The 21,472-nt window shown below is 47.4% G+C and overlaps 1 long non-coding RNA gene across 4 annotated transcripts in view; it reads left to right on the forward strand.

Annotated features, from left to right (window-relative positions):
• Positions 1-20,454, forward strand: part of LOC102556322 (uncharacterized) — a 20,816-nt gene extending 362 nt beyond the window's left edge. Inside the window, exons 2-6 of one of the 4 annotated variants that reach the window (XR_015641115.1) lie at positions 5,445-5,623; positions 5,874-5,975; positions 14,860-15,168; positions 15,887-15,979; positions 19,761-20,454. This is a non-coding gene — a long non-coding RNA (uncharacterized LOC102556322). Of the gene's footprint in view, positions 1-4,242; positions 5,624-5,873; positions 5,986-14,859; positions 15,169-15,886; positions 15,980-19,760 lie in introns of those variants that run through there. The other 3 variants (XR_015641116.1, XR_015641113.1, XR_015641114.1) reach the window with 3 other exon arrangements.
• Positions 20,455-21,472: the final 1,018 nt, after the last annotated feature.

Raw genomic sequence — 21,472 nt, forward strand, 5'->3', positions numbered from 1 at the left:
TGTTTCCAATGACGCTAACTGGAAGACCCTGCTTTGGGTGTGGGCGGCCTGGATTCCCCCCTCCACCCCCAACCCCAGCAACATCGTTTTGGCTAGGAAAGTGCTGCTGCAGAGTTTGCGTGTGAATACCACAGCCGGGCTGAGCACACTTCAGCAATCTAGGGGTGGGGGATGGGGGTGGGGGGTAGGGGGTGCTTTCTGTCAAATTGATCGTCTCAAAGTGTCTCTGTGGGTGCCACACCTGGGAAATCATGGTGGGGGCTGGCTGACGCGGGGCGCTTCGTTTCCAGACAGTTCCCAGAGGAGGTGAACTGCGTCATTCAACAGAAATGCCTGCTGGTGCACTGAGCAACTGAAGGTGGCTGGGTTGGTCAGGAGCAAACCTGCCTGTCTCCTGCTGTAACTAGTTTTGTGCGCTTTCCCACTGTGCCCTTGGGCTACCGAACAAGTGTCTGCAATGTTCTGGAATAAGTTTGCTTCTTCTTGGCCACCAAATGGTTTGGTTTGGGGGTGGTGGTGGGACTCGTGGAGGGTGGAGATGAATCGAGAAGCAGTTGTCAATTTCCTCCCTCTTCCAAACATCAAAGGCGGCTGCGGATGACAAACTGAAGGACAGAGGGTTTTGATGAAGCAAGAGGAGCCAGCAGCATCCAAGGCCAACCTGTTGCCTGTGTGGGCAGGGCCTTTACAATGAGTTCACATACACACAACAGCCATAGGGACAGCAGCTGGTTCTTCTGGAGTGCAGAGATGGAGGGATGCGGGGGGGGGGGGGGTGTGGACAGACCCTGAACCTTGCTATTTCCTATGTCTCTGAGCTCTGGGCCAGCGTGGGCTGGATTAGAAGGTTCTAGATAGAAACCACAGGTTCCCTTTGCGTGGTCCTTGCCCCTGAGGGTGGTAGGGCAGGCTGCACTACCAAAGTGAAGATAACAGCGGGTCCTTCCTCTCCATCCCTCTTGACTGACACTGAAGTCCTTAAGCTCTGTGGGTCAACATCCTCTGCCACCCTGAATACAGAGTTGGGTACCTGGTCATTTAAAGAGCCATGGAAACGCCATAGCTTTATACAGACACACGTGTGGAAGATTCCCTTCAAGGCTAGTTGACTGGAAATCATCGATGGATTTATTTAAAACAATAATAACCCTTTCGAGACACTGAGGAAAATGTGAGGGGGAAATCCCAAACCAATTTAGTCTTCTAGGTCGTCACTTCAAGAACAGCAGGAAAAGAACCACAGAAGAGATGGTAAGCCAAAAAAGGTCCAATAAAGAGAGCAGACATTGTGGAAAGTGAGAGGCCTCAATAAAAATGGAATAGTCATTAGTTGAAATGACCCGATTTATTGAGAAGTGAAGGCTACCAGGTGCCACCTCTCTCCCAACAGGAAACAAACACACGTAACACCCTTAAAACTATCAAGGAAATGGAATTAATAATTTGGAAACCTTCAAAAAAAACATTTAAAAAGGGATTTCTCATCTCTGGAGTGCTTTATCTAAAAAATTATACCAAACAACTCATAGTGGTTCCATGAAACAGGAAGAGAACAGACAGGGAGGCTTCCTAATGAAGACTGGGCTATCTTTACTCCAAAATCACACAAAAATGGCAGGAACAGATGCCACTTAACTCCCCTCATAAATATGGACACAAGCGTTCTTGGTTTTGTTTATTTTTGTTTGCCAGGACAAAGTCTCATGTAGCCCAGACTGGTTTCAAACTCACTATGTAGACAACCTGGGAACTCTGCTCCTCCTTCCTCCAGAGTGCTGAGATTTCAGTCTGTATCAGCATATCGTGTATGTGTGCGTGTGTGCGTGTGTGTGTGTGTGCATGTGCGTGTGTGTGTGTATATGTGTGTGCTTGTGTGTGTGCTTGTGTGTGTGTGCGTGTGCGCGTGTGGGTGTGGGTGTGTGCACGCGCGTGTGCGTGTGTGTGTGCGTGTGTGTGTGCATGTGTGTGCATGTGTGTGTGCATGTGTGTGTGCATGTGTGTGTATGTGTGTGTGTGCATGCGTGTGTGAATTGAACCCAGGGCCTCACGCATGCAAGGTGTAAGCACTGTACCAGTTGAACTACAGCCTTGGCCCAAGAAATGTACCTTGGCCTACACCTTGCGTCTTCTACAAAAGCTAACACAGAGAAGGCCATAGATTTAGGTACCGTGTAAAGCTTTACAGCGCTTGTGAGGTTCCATAGGACAGGCAACAGAGTGACCAGGTGTGGCAGGATCTCAAAAAGAAATATCAATGAACCAAACCTCATCAAAATGGAAATGTTTGCTCAGCAGAAAAAGACCTGCTTGAGAGGGTAGACAGCTGAGCGACTGCCTGACTGAAAATATTTGCAAACCACGAATCTAATGAGGAACTCATAGCTAGGATATATAAAGAACTCGTTAGAAAAGATTTGAGAAGATTCAAATCAAATGTGGGCAGGAAATGCAGAGGGGTCACATGGATGGAAACTGATTCATGACTGGTCATGAGAGACGTGCAAATAAAGGCCCAGTGATCTGTGAGAACAGTTCACAGGGACACTGCCTGGCCAGCGGTTGCAGAGGGAGCAGAAAACCTGTCTTTCTGCAGTGGGTTGGGGAAGTGATACAGACGTCCTGGAAAACAGCAGGGCATTCCAAAATTAAAAAAAAAAACACAATAAATATAAAACTATGCTTCTGATGCTAAGCAACCTGGCCACTGCCTTCCAGGGCAGGCGGCCCAGGGGAGCTAAAACCAATCTTCCTCCAGGAGAATCTGTGGAATGTCCACCCAAAGTCCTCCAAGTGATTGGTCACACAGAAAACCCAGACTGGAAAGAGTTAAGACTTCCCAGCAGAGAACCACTATATGAATGATGGTCCCTAAGCTGTGATGACTTGGCTTGGTCCCCCTGCTATGAGCCAAGATCTGAATGGAGTGCTAGGATGTCACTTACATGGGAAAGTCAGTTTCTAACCGGCACACACTGTAATACCCACTTCCGATTTTATAATGTGGGGAGAAGAAATATCTGGTTTCCAGGGCCTAGAACTGGAGTCTGATGGTGAGAGGGGTGAGGAGTGGGTGTGACCATGAAAGGCGAACCTTGGCACCCAGAGATAGTTCTGCGTGTGTGTGTGTGTGTGTGTGTGTGTGTGTGTGTGTGTGTGTTCAGGTGTATATGTATGCAGAGGCAAGAGATCATTATCAAGTGCCATTCTCCAGGCACCCTCCACCTCCATCTTGGAAACAAGATCTTTTATTGTCCTCAAATATTGTCTTAGTCAGGGTTCCTATTCCTCCACAAAGCATCATGACCAAGAAGCAAGTTGGGGAGGAAAGGGTTTATTCAGCTTACACTTCCACACTGCTGTTCACCACCAAAGGAAGTCAGGACTGGAACTCAAGCAGGTCAGGAAGCAGGAGCTGATGCAGAGGCCATGGAGGGATGTTACTTACTGGCTTGCTTCCCCTGGCTTGCTCAGCTTGCTCTCTTATAGAGCCCAAGACCACCAGACCAGGGATGGCTCCACCCACCATGGGCTGGGTCCTCCCACCCTTGATCACTAATTGAGAAAATGCCTTACAGCTGGGTCTCATGAAGGCATTTCCTCAACTGAGGGTCCTTTCTCTGTGATAACTCCAAGTTGACACACAAAACCAGCCAGTACAAATACATTGCTTAGGCTAGGGTGGCTGTCTGGTGACACCCAAGGATCTGCTCATCCCTACCACCACCCCAACCCCAGCAGAAGATTACAAGCACATGGCGCCGAGTACAGCGTTTTAAAACTTGGCTTCGAGGGATCAAACTCAGGTCCTCACTCTTTCAAGGCAGGCACTTTACCATTCAAATTGTCCCCTCAACCCAAATTCTGTCAGTGTCATTGCAGTGGTGACATGGTGCATGTGGTAAGACTCTCGGGACCACACACATTCTTATTACACACACATGCACTCACACATACATGTGCACACACATATTCACACACATACATGCACACGTATACACATGCATATACATATGCTGTTTCTCATCTGTTTCTTGATTTGCCAGTCGTATTACACTAAAATTAAATAGACTGCGAAAGGCAGACAGATATTTTTTGATTAAGATCTTATCTCTGTAAATTCCTGTGAACTTATAATTGTTTCAAGAAAGCTGAAATTTGAACTACTTAAAAATTTTTTTTCAGAAAAACGACTTTTCCTCCTGGCGAGAGACTTCAAAAGGGCAGCCGTTTGAGGCATCTTCCACCCCAGTGGCCATCACAGCCTGTGTGTGTAGATTCTAGTGAGGGCGCAGAGTTGCTGTTTTCTCATGAGGCTGGCGGGTGGCAGAAAACCACACACCGGCATCCAAGGGACTGGGTTTGGAAGCCTGCTGTGGTTGCTGCCACTTGTGATCCTGATGGGGAAAATTTAAATCTAAATAACCTCTTTGGAGACGAGGCAGGATGACTCTTACGAGGCAAATGAGATGACAGAGCCAAAAGAAGGATCCGGGGTCTCCCAGGAAGGCAGAACTGAAAGGTGCCAGGTGCACGGACCTCAGTACCCAGAAAGCAACGCGTTCAGCAGAGGCTCGCGATCGGCTTCTTTCCACTCAGAGGAACTGAACGAGACCTGTGACTCCACCTTGAGACTGAAGCCGGGTTCCCGCCTAGCTTCTGGATCCAACCACTCATTTCCTCTTGCTTGACCTAAGCGTCAAAGAGGAGAAGCGTAATGCTGATAAGGTTTCCTCGTTCATCTTTTAAGTGTCCGTATGCGCCTTTGGAGATGTGAAGCCCTCCTTGTACGCTCACTTTCCTTCCATTGACTGAACAGAATCTGCACCACTCTGTAGCTCACCGAACTCCCTGGAATCTCTTGTCAAGTGATGGAGAGGAGCCCATTACCTGCGGGGTTCTGGACAGCGGTTTGCACTTTGTGGGCCTGGGTGGATGTCTAGTTTATGACTTAATGCCTGGCTGAGAGTTGAATGCAAGATCCCAAGGCTACCACATAGCCTGTGGCTTGGATCTAGGTGTCAAGGGACCTGTGATTGGCTTAACCAAACTTAGCTTTTCATCCTGTAGTAGATTTCTGAAGCCTCCAAGGAGCTGTCACTCACTGTCTTTCCCAAGTAGGCAAGGATGAGAGAGCTGTAGGCAGGCAGGAAGAGGAAATGTGCAGCCTGTGAGTGGGTGTGCTCAAACAAGACATCTAGGGTTACATCCTCTCATTATGATGAATCATGTAAAATGACCATTTTAATGATTAAGGATTGTGTGGAGGGTCATCTCAAATGCATCAGTCCAGCACGTTCACAGAATAAGAGATCTTTGCCCCAGAGCCCTCTCTCCAGCCAGGGCACCAGAGATTTCCTCTGTCCCCACACCCTTCCTCTCTCCACCAGATCTCCTTTCTCCAGTTCTTCCATCCCAACTAACCACAATGTTTATCCCGTTCCCAGGAGACAGTAGTATTTGATGTGGTTTATAAATGTGGCCCTGTAGACTCAGTGGAAACAGCTCAGACAGGAAGCTAACAGCATGAACACTTCAAGTTTCCAGTGATGTCAGGAGGAGGAGGAAGAGACTGTGATCTATGCACGTCCCACATAGGCTAAAGACCTTGGGAATTCCTTCTCAGGTAACTCCTCAGACTGGGCTGATAGTTTGGCTGGGTATCAAATTCCAGAGTGAAAATCATTTTCCTCAGGATTAGCACAGGTCATGAGTTTTATGCTTCGTGTGTGTGTGTGTGTGTGTGTGTGTGTGTGCGCGTATGTGTGTACTCATTGTACAATGTACATTTCTGGTGTGGGTATACATGTATCTAAGTGTGTACATGGAGATCAGAGGTCAACACTGAGTGTCTTCCTTTATTGTTTTTGAGACAGGGTCTGTCACTGAACCTGAAGTTCACAGAGGAGGCTAGGCTGGCCAACAGTTGAACCCTGGGGCACCTCCTGTTCTCACCTTCTCCAGCTCTGGGATTACAGGTGTGTGGAGGTATGCCTGGCTTTTCCCATGGGTGATGGGCATCAAACTCAATCCATGCTTTTGAGGCAGTGGCCCTAGAGCTTTCCCTTACTGGAATCGGTGTAAGACTGTTCTGCACTGTCCCTCAGAAGTGTTCTGCTGACAGCTGTGAAACTTGGTCAGTCATTTGTTCAGGGCCAGCCTCTTACTCTTTATTTCCTCCTGGAATATTGAGTTCCTGTATTTACTCTGTAATTTTGTTTTCCTTTATTGTTTATTTAACCTTTTGTTTTTTTAAATCTAATTCCTAGGATGTATGTGTATCTATAAAATATTTTATATCTGAGCTGAGCGGTGGTGGCACACGTCTGCAATTCCAGCACTTGGGAGACAGAGGCTGGCAGATCTCTGAATTTGAAGCCAGCCTGGGCTACAGATAAGCCCAGGATAGTCAGGGCTACACAGAGAAATCATGTCTCAAAAAACCAAATATATATATTTTAATTTTAATTTTATATATACATATATATAATGTATATACTAATATAATATTAACTGATATTTTGATCTAGTTCCTGGGACACACACACACAGAATCACTGACAGGTGTGGTGGCCCACACCTTCTAGCTCAGCACGCTGGAGACTGAAGTAATAAGATCCCTACAAGTTTGATACAAACCCGGGCTTCATAGTGAGTTCTAGGCCAGTTGGAACTATAGAGTGAATTGTACATCAGCCTGGTCTGCAGAGCGAGATCCTGCCTCAAAAAGCAAATAAATCAGTAAAATAAGACAGAAAATACAAATATTTTTAATTTAAAAAATTTTAAATTTCAGCTATTTAAGTACATATATAAGACATATGTGTTCGTATGCATTTATATGACATATAAGTCCCTGTCATCTGTCTGCTTGCCTATCTGGCATTTGGGGGAGAGTCACATGTACAAAACAACACAAAAGTGTTACCTTTTATTTCTCTCCTTTTTCTTTCTTTCCTTCTTTTAGCGTTCTTTTCATTTTGAAGGCAGAGTCTCCTGTAGCTCAGGTTGGCCTCAAATTCCCTAAGTAGCTCAGGCTAACCTGTACTCTTGATCCTCCTGCCTCAGCCTCCCAACTGCTGGCATCAGGTTGTGCCGCAAAGCCCAGCTCTTTCTGTAGCTTTTCTGGATTTGTTGATGCGTTACTTTCTCTGGCCCTGTGCCTCCAATGTTTATGTCTCTGATATTCATCCTGTTACTAGTCCTGCATCCCTCCACTGCCCACCATTTGTTACTAGTCCTGCATCCCTCCACTGCCCACCATTTGTTACTAGTCCTGCATCCATCCACTGCCCACCATTTGTTACTAGTCCTGCAACCATCCACTGCCCACCATTTGTTACTAGTCCTGCATCCATCCACTACCCACCATTTGTTACTAGTCTTGCATCCATCCACTGCCCACCATTTGTTACTAGTCCTGCACCTCTCCACTGCCCACCATTTGTTACTAGTCCTGCATCCATCCACTACCCACCATTTGTTACTAGTCCTGCATCCCTCCACTACTCACCATTTGTTACTAGTCCTGCACCCCTCCACCACCCACTACTTGTTACTAGATCTGCATCCCTCTACTACCCACCATTTGTTACTAGTCCTGCACCCCTCCACCACCCACTACTTGTTACTAGATCTGCATCCCTCTACTACCCACCATTTGTTACTAGTCCTGCATCCCTCTGCCACCCACCACTTGTTACTAGTCCTGCATCCCTCCACCACCCACCACTTGTTACTAGTCCTGCATCCCTCTACCACCCACCACTTGTTACTAGTCCTGCATCCCTCCACTACCCTGCTACTTCTTTGTGTCAATTCTATCAAGCACGAGGTTTGGCCTGGCATCTGTTGGCCTCTGCCTCTCTGTTTACCTTTACACTTCTGGGTAGACCATGGGCACCAGAGTTCAGATTTGAATTCTCCCCAAAATCTACATTTTAAAGGCACAGCCTCCTTCTTGTACTATCAGTAAGTAGCAGAGCCTTTAAGATAATGGGCTGGTGGGACCTTTAGGTCAGTGAGGGCAGGGGTTGTGGGATCATGGTCCCTCTTGTCTTTCCAAGGTAAGCCAGCACCTCTGCCTCTCCACATGCGCCCTGCCATGCTGGACTACCAAAAGTCATGAGGCCAACTGATCCTAGGCTGACACCTCCAAAACCAGGAACCAAAGCAAACCTTTCTTTTCTATAAATCGACCGTCTCTAGTCTATTGTTCCAGTAACAGTAGTAGAAAGCTGACGGCCACAGTGCATCTTGTTGCTGGGGAAACCACAGTGTTAGTGACGGCAGTCCCTTAGTTTGGTCATCAGTCATGTTCTCAGTTGGTAGAATCTTCAGGTCTTCTCACTCTGAGATGCCAGCCCCAAGGGAGGGACTACAGATCCCCTGCCTTGCTTGACTTTCCTGTGGTAACTCCTTCCCCAAGCCCATCACTCCACACAGCCCTATGGGTCCTGAAGATCCTTTGGGAAGCTCGCCAACAGAATCCACCCGTGCAAGCTCAGGCGTTGGCTTCTCTAGGGCTGCTACAGCTGTTTCCTCTCTTCACGCCTCTCTGCGGAGTATGCTGAGCTCGCTCTCATACTTGCTTCACAACCTTGCTTTTACTTTTTCCGGCCACTTTGATCTTCAGACCTCAACCTGCTTCCCCTGCTGTGGTAGAAGGTAAATGGGGGTCAAGGTAGTAGGCTCAGAAGGAAAGTCTACCTGGCTTCACCTTCTGGGGAGACATTCTCATCTCAAGCACCAGTGACAGGAGGACTTCTCCCCGATGCCTGGCCCGCCCTTCCTGCTGCCCCTACACCTGCCCACCCTTCCTGCCACCTGCTGATTTCTCTCCTTTCTTGGAAGCTGTTTTCCCTGCTCTCCTCCTCCTCCTCCTCTTGGGAGGACCATAGTGCTCCAATCCAGCTCTACTGTGGCTAACCCCGGCACCCCCGCCCCTAACTTTCACTGTGCTTTTTAGCAGACTGCACCATGGTATCTGCTAGTTGACTGCTCCTTGTGAACCCACAGGCACTTGCTTGGTGGCAGTTTCTTGCACTGCTACCAGCTGCTCAAGTCCTTTGCTTTGCAAATGTCTCTAGTTTTCCCAGTGACTCACCCTGACTGGCCCAGAGCTTTTACAGTTTCAGTGGTCCTACACACACACACACACACACACACACACACACACACACACACACACACCACACACCACACACACACACCACACACACACACACACACACACCGCGTCTCCAGTTACACTTCATAATGATGTCAAAGGGTCTTATAAAGTGTCCCCCGAGGGACTTCTTCCCCACCTCCTAGGGTGAGGGCATCCCTCCTTCATGACTTTTTCTGAATCAAGTAAGTGTCTACACCTTTGGAAAGCTTACCCGTGGTCTCCTGCCACAGGACCTTTGCATGTGCTGCCTCCTTCCTCACCACCTTAAGTATTAGTTTCCACTTTGATTTTTTTTTATTTACTTTTGAGACAGGGTCTCCGTATGTATCGGAGGGTAACTTTGGACCTCAGTCCTGCGGCCCCCACATCCCTGGTGATAGGTTTACAGATTTGTACCACCCCAACCAGCTGGCTTCCCTCGACAGGCTCCACGACCGCTTTCAGTTAGCACTTCCTACAGGAAGCCTTCCTGGCCGTCTGCTCTGCTCCATATGGTCTTTTGTCCATTTGAGGAATGAATGCTTCCCAATCCCTCCTGTGCTGCTTTCCACAGCTGGATTCTGCATCCGCCTGAGGACCCAAGTCCCATTTCATCAAGGGGGCTGTGTCTGTGGTCCCCAAGCAAGGGTCTGTCTGTCCCATTCAAGCTAGTCTGGACACAGGGTGGGATGCCAGGGGAGCACAAATCACTCTCACTTTCTGGACTTGAATGGAAATGTCTCCTTTACCCGTCTTTGCAAGCGAGGTGTGGGAGGATGCGTGTGTTTTCCTGATTATTTGCGAGAAATGTCAGTTTTCTTTTTAAGTCCTCTGTTGACTTACGTGTAACAGCAAAGACTGTTCAGAATGTGAGACTATTTTCACTCTGTCACAGCCCTCTACCCTCAGTGCTCAGGAGTCCTGGGGAATCACCTGGGAAGTCCCCAGCCATGTCTGGGCGCGGGAGGAGGGGGTGATCAGCTTAGATGACTCCCAGGGTGAGGCAGGGAGCTCAAGGGAGGACAGATATGGGGCTCGCTGCTGTGGTACAGTCTTCAAGAGGTGCTTTCCACTCTGGGTTTAAAGTGTTGGTGGCTTGGTCTAACCTGGCCGGAAGGCGGCCTGCACTGAGAATCAGCTGGGAAATGGTCAGTACAGAGCTACAGGACAGTAGAGAATGTAAGGGAAACACAGAGGAACCTAGAGATGTGCCTTGACTCCGAGAGACCAAGAAGGAAGAGCTGGGCAAAGTCCCGCCCTCTTATGCATAATCAACGAGGTATCTGTCTTTACTGGATTCTGATACAGGGCGTCTCGGAGCATGCTCCTTTCACTGAGTGAAGTTTAGGCAAACGAAAGGCACCAGTCTTCACAAGACACCACCTTTCCTGTGGTCGTCTGTTGAGCTGCAAACTCCATGGCTTTCTATTCTCCTGCCTTAATACAAAGACCCCAGCATCCCCTCGCCAGACTCTCCCACAAGACACCCCACACTGAACAGAAAATGATGCACAAACACTCAAAGATGTGTGCAGTGCCATAGGCACGAACATATGCAAATTCAGTCCTTTCAAACCAACAAATATGTTGACTAGCATTAAGAACACACACACACATACACACATCACATATGCACATGCACACACACTCATACACACATGCATACACACATGCATACACACATGCATACACATACATGCACTGGCACACTCATAGGCACACATGCATGCTCACATGGGTACATACATAAGGGCACACAGCCACAGGTACATTTCACCCATAAAATTCTCCTTTCTAATCTAGACTGTAGAGATAGTTTTGCATAGTTTTTTTTTTTAACAATCCAGCTGTTTTTACATTTTCTTTTTTTTCCTGTCCTTGATTATTTGCAGACCCGTGGAATGACAATTATTATTTACAAAGCAAACAAAGTCTTTGGAGTAAGACACTGAGGGCTTTGAGGTTCACTTCCTGTGTGGAGGGAGACTCTGGTTCTGTCCCTGAGACACAGAGACAGGAAGCTCATGACAGGCAGCAGAAATATGCACTGGGAAGGTGTCCTTGTCCTTTGAAGAGAGGCAGGAGTAAGTGAAGAGATTTGGAGAGCCTCTGCAGAATGGAGCTGGAGGGGAAAGGAGATGACTGTCATTGAGGAGCAACCAGCTGCTGAGTTCATGGGCCACAGGGAATGGGAGTGGGACAAGATGACAGTCTGCTGGCTGCACAGTATCCTCAGAGCACCTGAGAACAGGGTTGCCAAGGCATCTCCGAGCTTCTGTGAACTGCCGGACACTTTGCTTTTATAGCCATGTCTTTAGCACAAACCCCCAAGGAAGGTCTCACCTTCAGGGTCCTAAGGGTGGCTTCAAAGCGACAGTTGGTGACTAGAATGTCTGAAGGAGCTCCCCTATTGCAGATTCCTTAGCACCTCTACCTCCACCCCCACCCTGGGCGTAGCAATCCCCAAAGGACAAATGGCAGGCATGGTCTGGGCTGCGAGATCCAGCTGTCAAAGCAGACAGACAGGGACTGTCATACAGGGAGGGTCAGCAGGCTTTAGAGTAAGGGGCTGAGAGATTCCATATGCAGAACTTGCCCAGAGTCCATCTCTAAGGTGGGCTACAAGCAAGGGTGACTATTGACCAACAAGGAAAAGGGAGTATTTAGATAAAAACAAGTGGGGATTAGCCCCCAGGATTTGATGACACTGAGGGGCTCCAAGGGATTGTGGAGTTTCACAGCCCCTCTGCACTTGGGGAGAGACAGACCATTCCCTTGCCTTTCAAGTGGGGTAGGGCAAGCACCAGCTTAGAGGCCATCAGCCATGGATCAACATCTCTCCTGCAGCTGTTACTGGGGGTCCATAGTGAGGAGGGCAGGGATCTAGAAAAGCAACCAAGTTACTTTAAGTTTCTGGAATTGTCCTTTAGCCAAAACGTCAGAGCTCTACACAAAAACAGTCTGACAAAGGCTAAGGAGAATTGCAACAAAATACCTTGTCAATATGAACAAGAATTCCCAGAAGGGATCTGTGTCTGCAAAGGCTGAGGGATTGACTGGTTAGAACAGCCAATCCCTAGAGAGGTAGAAATGTCGCGGAGCCAGTGGCTATCGCCTTACTTCAGACTAACCTCAGCTCCCTGAACAGCCCTTTCTTGCCCACCTCTGTATTAGAACTAATAGATAAAAACCTTTTGAAACCTGTTAACTTAGCAGACAACTAGTCCTCAACAACCCAGAGCTAAGAATGCCATCAAATAGCACCCGAAGCCCATAGAAAAGACCCCCACACCTTACTGTTACCGCTTCTCTGATGTGCCCACCGGTGCATTTTGAACTTGCCTCAATTAATGACTTTCTATGTTCCTTAAAATTATAACCACCCCCCCACACACACACACAAACTGCTTCCATGACAGAACACAGAATTTGGGGGTAACCTAAATGTGTTTTCCTGGGGCATGACTGCTCAAATTTAGCTCTGGAATAGACTATCTCTTATTCTCTGTGTTTTCTGCATAAAGACAAACACCGTGTGGGCCACATGGTGGCTGTATTTTTAACTTGTGTGTGTGTGTGTGTGTGTGTGTGTGTGTGTGTGTATGCATGCTCCTGTACATGTGCACACATGTATGTGCATAGGTGAGTGTGTGTGTGTCTTTTAGTTTTGTTTGTCTTTTATCCCTAGTTTATTCCTCTCAGCATCACATTCTTGTGGTTTGCACACGTCTATGCAAATGACGTCATTCTTTTTAAGGCTAATAGGCCACTGTATGGTGTGTGTGTGTGTGCGCGCGCTCGAGCGCGCGCGTGCGTGTGCACTCGAGTGTGAACATGCGCGTATGTGTGTGCACGTATGTGTTCGTCTTTGGAGACCCTCAGATTGCTCTCGTACATTGGATCTTGGCTGGAGTGAGGAAAGCTATGGTGAACCTAGGTGTGTGTAGGTGACTCTTGGACGTATGGATTCTATTTGCCCTGGATGGATACTCAGTTGTAGGAGTGCTGGGCCACACTGTGGCTATGTTTTTAACTTTTTGTGCATGCGTTTGCGTGCGGATGTGCATGTGGAGGCCAGAGGTCACTGTGCATGACTTTCTCAGTCTCATTCTGTCTTGTTTTGGGAAATAGATTCTCTCACTGAAACTGGAGCTTGCTGAGTGGGCTGTACCTGCCTCCGGTGCGCAGCTAAGACCTTCCTATTTCTGTGTCTCCCAGGGTTGGGGTTACAGATGTGCTGTCATGGCTGGCTTTTTCTTCGATGCTGGGGGGTCTGAACTCAGCCTCTAATGCTCAACCACTGCCCCAGCTTCCACTTTTAGGATTTGGGGAAGCCCCTTCTGTTTTCCATGATGGCTCTACCTCCAATCCCCACCCACAGAGTTAACAGCTTTTCTTTTCTCCACAGCTTGAAGGACAGGCGTCTGCCTTTCTGATAAGAGCCATTCCAGCAGGAGAGGTGCTTTCTCATTGTGGCTTTGATTTGCATTTCCCTGATGACAGTGACACTGGATGTCTTTTTATAGATCCACTGGGCCATTCCTGTGTCTTTCTTAAGAAATGTGTGCTCTGGCCCCGTGTCTGTTTTTAAGCTGGGTTATTTGTTTTTGCTAATGAGTTCATTGAGTTCCTTAAATACTTGGGTATTACCCCTTTGCCAGACATAGGACTTGCAAGTGCCCTGTTCCATTGAGCAGGCCGCCTCCGCATTCTATTTCCTTTGCTGTGTGGAAGCCTCAGTGTCCCACCCAGTTCCTTCTGTCTGTCCGTCTGTTGTTGAATTTGTAGCCTGTGCTTTGAGGATCACATTTAAAAACATTCACTAGACCTGGTCTAGAAGGTTTTTTTTTTCCTGTTTTCTTCTAGTAATTTTGTGGTTTGGGTTCTTAAAAATTTGTGATGTGTGTTGAGTTTATTTGGTCTTATCCTAAAAGATAAGGGTCCAGTTTCATTCTTCTGCTCCTACACACTAGATTTTTCTAACAAGATTCAATTTAATTCTATTTATTTATTCATGAGTGTATGTATGTGTGTATGTATATGCATATATATGTGTCTGTGTGTATGTCTGTGTGTGCATATATGTGTGTATAGATGTGTCTATACATGCATGTATGTATATGTAGGTATGTATGTGTAGGTATGTATGCATGTGTGTGTATGTATGCATGTGTTATTTATCTGCCATGGCTCGCTTTACATGGGTTCTGGGGATCTGAACTCAGGTCTGCAAGTTTGTACTTCAAGCACTTTACCCTCTGCGCCCCAACCACTCATCAAAAATACAATCTTCTATTGTGACCCTGGCAATATTGCTGGACAAACCGACTGTAAACACTTGGATTTATTCCTGCTCTCCCTACTCTGACCCGCTGGCCTATAGGACAGTTTGGATGTCAGTAGCCAACCCCCATTGTTACTGTGGTGTAATAGCTTTCTCTGCTATTCCCCATTCCTTAGCTGGGCCTAGGAATTAAACGACATAAGACAGATTAGCAGAAGAAGACAGGCAATGCCTTCAGTGTCTTTAGGTAGTGTAAACCCAAGGAATTATTTAGAAACAAACCTTGGTGTACTTGAGCTGGACATAAAATACAAACATAAAGATGTAAGAAAATCAGTGGCTGGGAGCCAGATGATTGGCTGGCTGTGGGTGTGACTGGGAAGAGGCCTGTGGGTGTGATAACGTTTCTTTGTATGGACTTCTTTAGCTTGACTGCTGGCCCTACCTCGAGGATGCTACTTTCCTTTTGGTGCAGGGATGGCATTGTTCATCAGGGAATTCAGCTGCTGCCTTTAAGAAACAGGATGGCTGCAGAGATCCTTCACCAGTCAAAGCCCTTGTCACGCAAGTTTGAGAGCCAAAATTTGGATCCCCAGAAACCCCAGTACATGCTGTATGGACACGAAGGTTCATTTGCAATCCCAGCCTTGGGAGGTGGAGACAAGAAATGGTCAGAGCAGTCTAGCTGTATCATGAGCTCTGGGTTTGATTGAGAGGCCTTGCCTCAACAAATAAGGTAGGAGATCTCAGGCCTCCACATGCACACACATGCCTGTGTACCCACAACCATGAAAAAATATATATGTGCACATGCACACCACATACACACATGAAAAGAATACATAGAAGCCGGGTGCAGGCCAGGGTGATCTTCTTGCACCCACATCATCTTTTACAGTCATGGGAAGCAATTTTTAAAGATAAACCACTATCTGTCTGCACATGTAAACATACACACTTTATAGCACATACACACAGACACGCATGCATGGACACACACTTTATAGCACACACACATGCATGCATGTACACACAATTTATAGCATGCACACACATTCTCATGCATGGACACACACTTTATAGCGCACACACACACAGAGACATACACATGCATGTACACACTTTATAGTACACACACATGCATGTACATACACTTTATAGCATGCACACACATCCACCCATGTATGGACATATACTTTATAGCACACATACACAGACACACACATGCATGTACACACACTTTATAGCACACACATATGCATGCATATATACACACTTTATAGCATACACACACATTCACCCATGCACGGACACACATTTTATAGCACACACACACAGACACACACATGCATGTGCACACACTTTATAGCACACACAGACATACACACATGTACACACACTTTAGAGCACACACACACATTGGGGATTGGCTCTAATGCTTTGTTTTATTTCAGCTCCCAAAAAGCTGCACTTCCAGACCCGAGGGTCCCCTCCCCCAGCTGTCTTCGATTGATCATAAAGAATTGCCAGACAGCCAATGGCTGTGGGTGAGTACCAGAGAGGAGTCAGAGAATGATGCTGAAGACAACCTGTGGTGTCCACAGGGCAGGGCAGAACCCACAGCCCTTTGATATAGTCACCTCCTCTCCGGCTCAGTTGTTCTCCTCAGCCATTTCTCTGGAACCATCTCTGAACGCACTACAGCCAGAGCTGGTCTCAGTTCTGCTTTGGTGGGAAGCCGCCTACCTGGACAGACAATGGCTTCCAGACAGATGAAGCGGCAATAAGGTGCTTCGGAAATCTTTTGATTGGCTCGTTTGTTTTTTTAAATCATGTAGAGAGAGATGGCTCAGTGGCTGAGAACACTGTCTGCTCTTGAAGACCGACCGACCAGATTCGTTCCCAGCACCTACAGGGCAGTGCACAAACATCTCTAGTTCTGGGTCTCTCAGGATCTGTATGCCCTCCAGAGGGCCTCTACTTATTTTCTCTCGTCAAAGGTAGCAACCTTGAGGAATCCTAGGCAGCCTGCATGCAAACTATCAACGAGCCGATTTTCAACTCCTGCAAAAAGTTTGTTTCTAATCAAAACCATTTTAACGATGTCACGGTGAGTTTTACGAATCCGTGCTAATTATGCAAGCAGTTTACTGAGGTTATAGTCATTTCCTGGGACTTTTTCCACAGCCTAATGACAGAGGCAGTTGACAGGGTGTCACCATCACTTTATGACCAATCACTGCACAGGACATAGCAAGTATATTACAAAATGTAAAGGAGTGACATTGGCTAACTTAGTGACCATTTGAAGATGGCTTTTTCATTGAATCGAAAGGCAATTAATCCTCGAGTCACTGGAGGCCACACAGCCAGTGACAGAGGAACCAGGTAGCAACATTGTTCAACTGGGACGGATTCAAGCATAAATCTCTGGGGAACAAATAAATGCACACTAATTCATATTCACATCTTCATGTGTATACTCACTCATGCATATATGCATGCATATGTACATGGGCACACACACACACACACAACACTAACTCTCCTATCACAGAATGAAGCCATGTCCATAGTGAGCCTTCCTATGGGGAAACTGTTAATCTGAGTCCCAGATTTGACTTGTTGACCAAACACATCTTTTCCCGTACAATGTAAAAGTGGGTCTAAAGCACCTTTGTTTTCTAAATGGTGAGAGTACCTCAGGAATATTGTTGGGTGAGTGGCTTTTCTTTGGGAAATAGGAATAAATGTCTTGTCACCCCAGACACAGCACACTGACAGACCAAAGAAAAGATCCCACCCGAGCCAAGATTGGAACCCATGATTTTACGGGCGCTACTCCCAGGAGCATGGGTGATGACTCAGGAAGACTGTACCATTCAGATTCCTTCTGGAACTTGCATGAAACTCCACTGAAGAGTACCCTCTCCCCTAGCACTGGTTTGTTACTTACGTGACCTCCGGAGAGACCTTAAGAGTTCTGTCTCATGACTTCCCTGAGCAGAAAGCAATTGGCTATACTCATAACATCTGTGACACCATCGCAGCAGACACATTCTACCTGGCATGTTACGTGTAGCACACAGCCTCTGAGTAGGACGACCAGTGACAGAATTCCCAACAGCCTGTGCAACATCTTACATTACAAAATCAGTCATCAGGAAGGGATCATAGTCCCTGTCTGCTTTTTCCTGCGAACCAGGCATGTGTTGTCTTTAGCAGTAAGGGTTTACCGTTCAGTTCTAGCACGCAACCTACAGCAGTGGTGATGGCCTGTATGGTTTGTGGGAGCTTTGGGGGTCCCTTTGACTGACAACTCATAGAGAGGCACCCTACCCTCGACATTGGGATTTTTACCCAAGAACATCATGGCTTCTGCACCTTTCCCACCATATGGAGGCTCTTGTGCAATCTCTTCCACTTCTGGCTGTCATTCCCAGTGCACTTTCAACTCTGTGAGACCGTCAAGGGTCAGCATTATGTAATGAAACCGGGCCAAGGCAAGGGAACTCTTAATGAGTCCTACACTTGCAAAGGCAAAAGAATCAGGCTCTGTGAGATGCCAGATCCCTTGTCCTTCTGGACCTGACAGAGCTCTGTGGTCCTCTGTTCATTCCCTCCCTCCACGGTGAAGAGGTTAAGCATATTGTATCTTTTCTTTGGAGTCGACTTCAGCTCCCAGAGGCCTGTTAAACAGCACAACTTTGCAACGGAAAAGACAAAACCAAACCAAACCTCTGTGGTCTGATAGTAGAAGGGCCCCAAGTGTCTCTGGAGTAACTGCTCTACGGCCAGGGCCGAGCACAGGGTCATCACCACAAACCCCCAGATGGGTCTCTTTCACCTTTGAATCCAACCCCACTCCCCAGGCCTGTGTGGGCATTGTCAGTGAACTGAGTCTTAAAATAAACTGTGCCTGGGTCGCCAAGGTCAAATTCCAGATGCTGAGCACGAACTGGTGAGTGGCAACCACCCAGCCCCGCCCCCAATTTCTTGAGTTCTTACAAAAGCTCTGCTGCAGAGGGTGCCCTGAGAGGAATCTGCTGTGGGTGCTACTCCTTCTGTGTGAAACGGGATGGTAAAACCAATAACACGCTTACGTCTGGAAAAAAGAAAATGGCAGACCAGCGATACTGGCCAACATGAAGATGACCCTGACCTCAGGGTATTGGCAGGTAGAGCCTTCCATGTGCTGTGGGTTCTGCTGGGATCCAAACCCACATGTGTGAGTCCTGCTGAGATCTACCCTGCCGTGGGTTTGTTTGCTCAGTCCCTCCATCATCAGCCATGGATGTCGAAATTCTCAGCCGAGGTAGAAAAGAGCCGGACCTCGATGTAGGCTCTGCTCAGCTGGAGAGAGCCCAGAGCCTCTGCAGTGTTCCCATCACTTGAGGGAGGAACTTCACTACTTTCCAGGGACTCATGGGACTAGAAGATGCCTCCTCTCTCTGCAGGGTTCCCAGGTGGCCAGAGACTGTGTGGATGTCTGACTAGGTGGCTGTCACTAAGAAAGGGCCCTGATGTACTCTCTGAGCTCAAGATGGCTGATACAGACGTTCTGAGGGAAAGGGTTTGAAATTAATAATCATAGTTACCCCCGTGTGTGTGTGTGTGTGTGTGTGTGTGTGTGTGTGTGTGTGTGTGTGTGTGTGTCTGCGTGTCTGTGTAGGCCAGATGTCAGGGTCCTTTCTCTGTCACTCTCTATTTTATTTTTTGAGACATTGTCTTTCATTGCACCTATGATTTGCTGACACAGACACTGGCCAGGGAGCACCATCTCTCCCGGGTGCACCCCATTTCTTCACAAAGCACAGACCTCCACCGTGGGCAAACTATTCACAGCCTCCGGCCCCACTTTGCATTCCTGCAGACTATGGAAAGTTTGCACAAAGGGCTTGTAGGGGGGAACCTAAGGACTGTTTATCAGTTGGTTCGTCTGGTCACGTGAGCTTCTATTTGTGTCTACAATCTGTTATCGAACAGTCCGAGTTTAGTTTGTTTTTACAGAAAATAAGCAACAGGATATCAAAGTCAAGGATCGGCTCCAAGATGTATTTTTGTTACAGTGTTCCGATGGGCTTATGTTGCAACTTGACGTTGGGGGGAGCTGCTACAGCACCGGCCCCCACCCTGCTCAGGGGCACAGCTGCCCCTCCCCCACCCGGTGCAGGTGGGAATGTTAAGATACAGTCTGGGCTGGGGTGCGAGGCTTTGCCACCAGGGCTGCCACAGATCAGCTGGCAGTAAAAACTGGGCTGGGTTGATAAACGCTCTGTTAGCAGCTGAAAGGATGTGTTAGTTTGTTTTTTTTTTTTTTCTCCCCAGGGACTTAAACAGAACATGAAGACGTCACTGGAGCCCGCTTCTCTTTTGTCATGACCGGTGGTGATGCTCTTGTCTTAAACTGGCTGTCAAGTGGCTTTAATTGCTGTTGATAAGAACTGTGGTCTAATTTGTTCGCTAATTCGCTAGCTTATCTTAAAACCTACTTAGTGTTGACTCTGTGCCAAGCTTTGGGGGTGGGGGTTGGAGTCGGGGCAGGAGTTAAGGGAAGGGGAGAAGGGGAAAGAGAACATTATGAGAGACACAGTGAGCCACGGTCTTCAGGTGACCATGACTGAAGCACGCTGATGGAACATACTTAGGATCAGTTAGAAAATGGAACCAAAGGGCCAATGCCCCTAACCAGGGCCTTCTTATCTTGTTCCTGTGGTAGAAAGAACTTTAGCCTCTTTTAGTGTCTTGGAAGCCTCTAATCTAGTTTGGTTTTCGATGCTGGGGGTGGGAGCTAGGCTTTGCGCATGCTATTTAAGTGCTTTTAACACAGTGACGTCCCAGACCAGCTGTCTGTCCTGACCCAGCTCTCTGTTAGAAGAATATTCATCTGCCTGGTGTCCACTGGCCCACTTATCTTGTGATGACCAGGATGTGAGAAATAGTGTCTATGGCATGAGAAAATAATCACAGAACCAGGAATAACATCTAGGAGATGGAAAATGAATACACACTCTGACAAGTCATTTGCCTGCTTGGTATCTTTTTTTTTAAGACATTTTTACTTCCTTTTCCAGTTTCACGTGTGTGTGTGGTGTGTGTGTGTGTGTGTGTGTGTGTGTGTGTGTGTGCGCGCGCACTCATGTGCATATGGAGGCCAAGGTTGATGTTGGAAATCATTCTGAATCACTTTTTCAATTCACTAAATGAGTCAGGGCCTCTCAGTAAAACTGACTCGCCTGGCTGCTTTGAGGATCCTCTATCTCTGGAGGGTGGAATCAGAGGCCGGATGCCATGTACACCCTACATTTACATGGGATTTGGGGATCCAAACTCCAGGATCTCATGCTTGTGTAGCAAGTGCTCTACCTATGGAATGGTTCCCCCAGCCCAACAGACAACACAGGTATAGAAATCAGTGGGGACAATTGTGTATGTACCAAATCTCGCACTTCTGCTTCCCAAGGAAGAAGTCCTGAGGCAAAGGGTCTCAAGGTCTCAAAGGCATCTTGGTTCGTGTTCTGCTGCTATAACAGAATGCCTGAGTCTGAGTAACTTATAATGAACGGAAGGTTCACTGGCTTATGGCAAGTGTGCAGCAGGCAGAACTGGCTTCTTTTTCTTCTAATTAGTGTTCTTGTTATAGAGATGAATTCATATTCATCACGCAACTATGTTGATCCCGAGGTGACATCCCCATGCATGTCTGTGTCTTGCTCGAATGAGTTCCCCACCCCTCTCTTTCTCCTCTCCCAGACTCCATTCCTTGCCTGACAGCCTCTCCTCTTTTCGTACACACAGACTACAGCAGTACTCTCACAATAACTGCTGTGGTGTTGACTTTAATCTGTTCGTAAGGACAGAGCCCACAAGATCAGTCACCTCCCACACTGCTGTAATGGAGACTGTTCTCAACACAAGAGTTTGGGGCAACATTCAAACCCCAAAAAGTGGTTAGGAACCTTTGTAAGGGCAGGGAGAAGTTAAAGTGGGTGGGCAGGTTCCTGAAGGGTCCACAAGAGGTAAAGTCACCAATGAGGAAG

The sequence above is a fragment of the Rattus norvegicus genome, chromosome 17, assembly GCF_021556685.1.
Source record: "Rattus norvegicus strain SHRSP/BbbUtx chromosome 17, alternate assembly SHRSP_T2T, whole genome shotgun sequence".
NCBI classification, from domain to species: domain Eukaryota; kingdom Metazoa; phylum Chordata; class Mammalia; order Rodentia; family Muridae; genus Rattus; species Rattus norvegicus.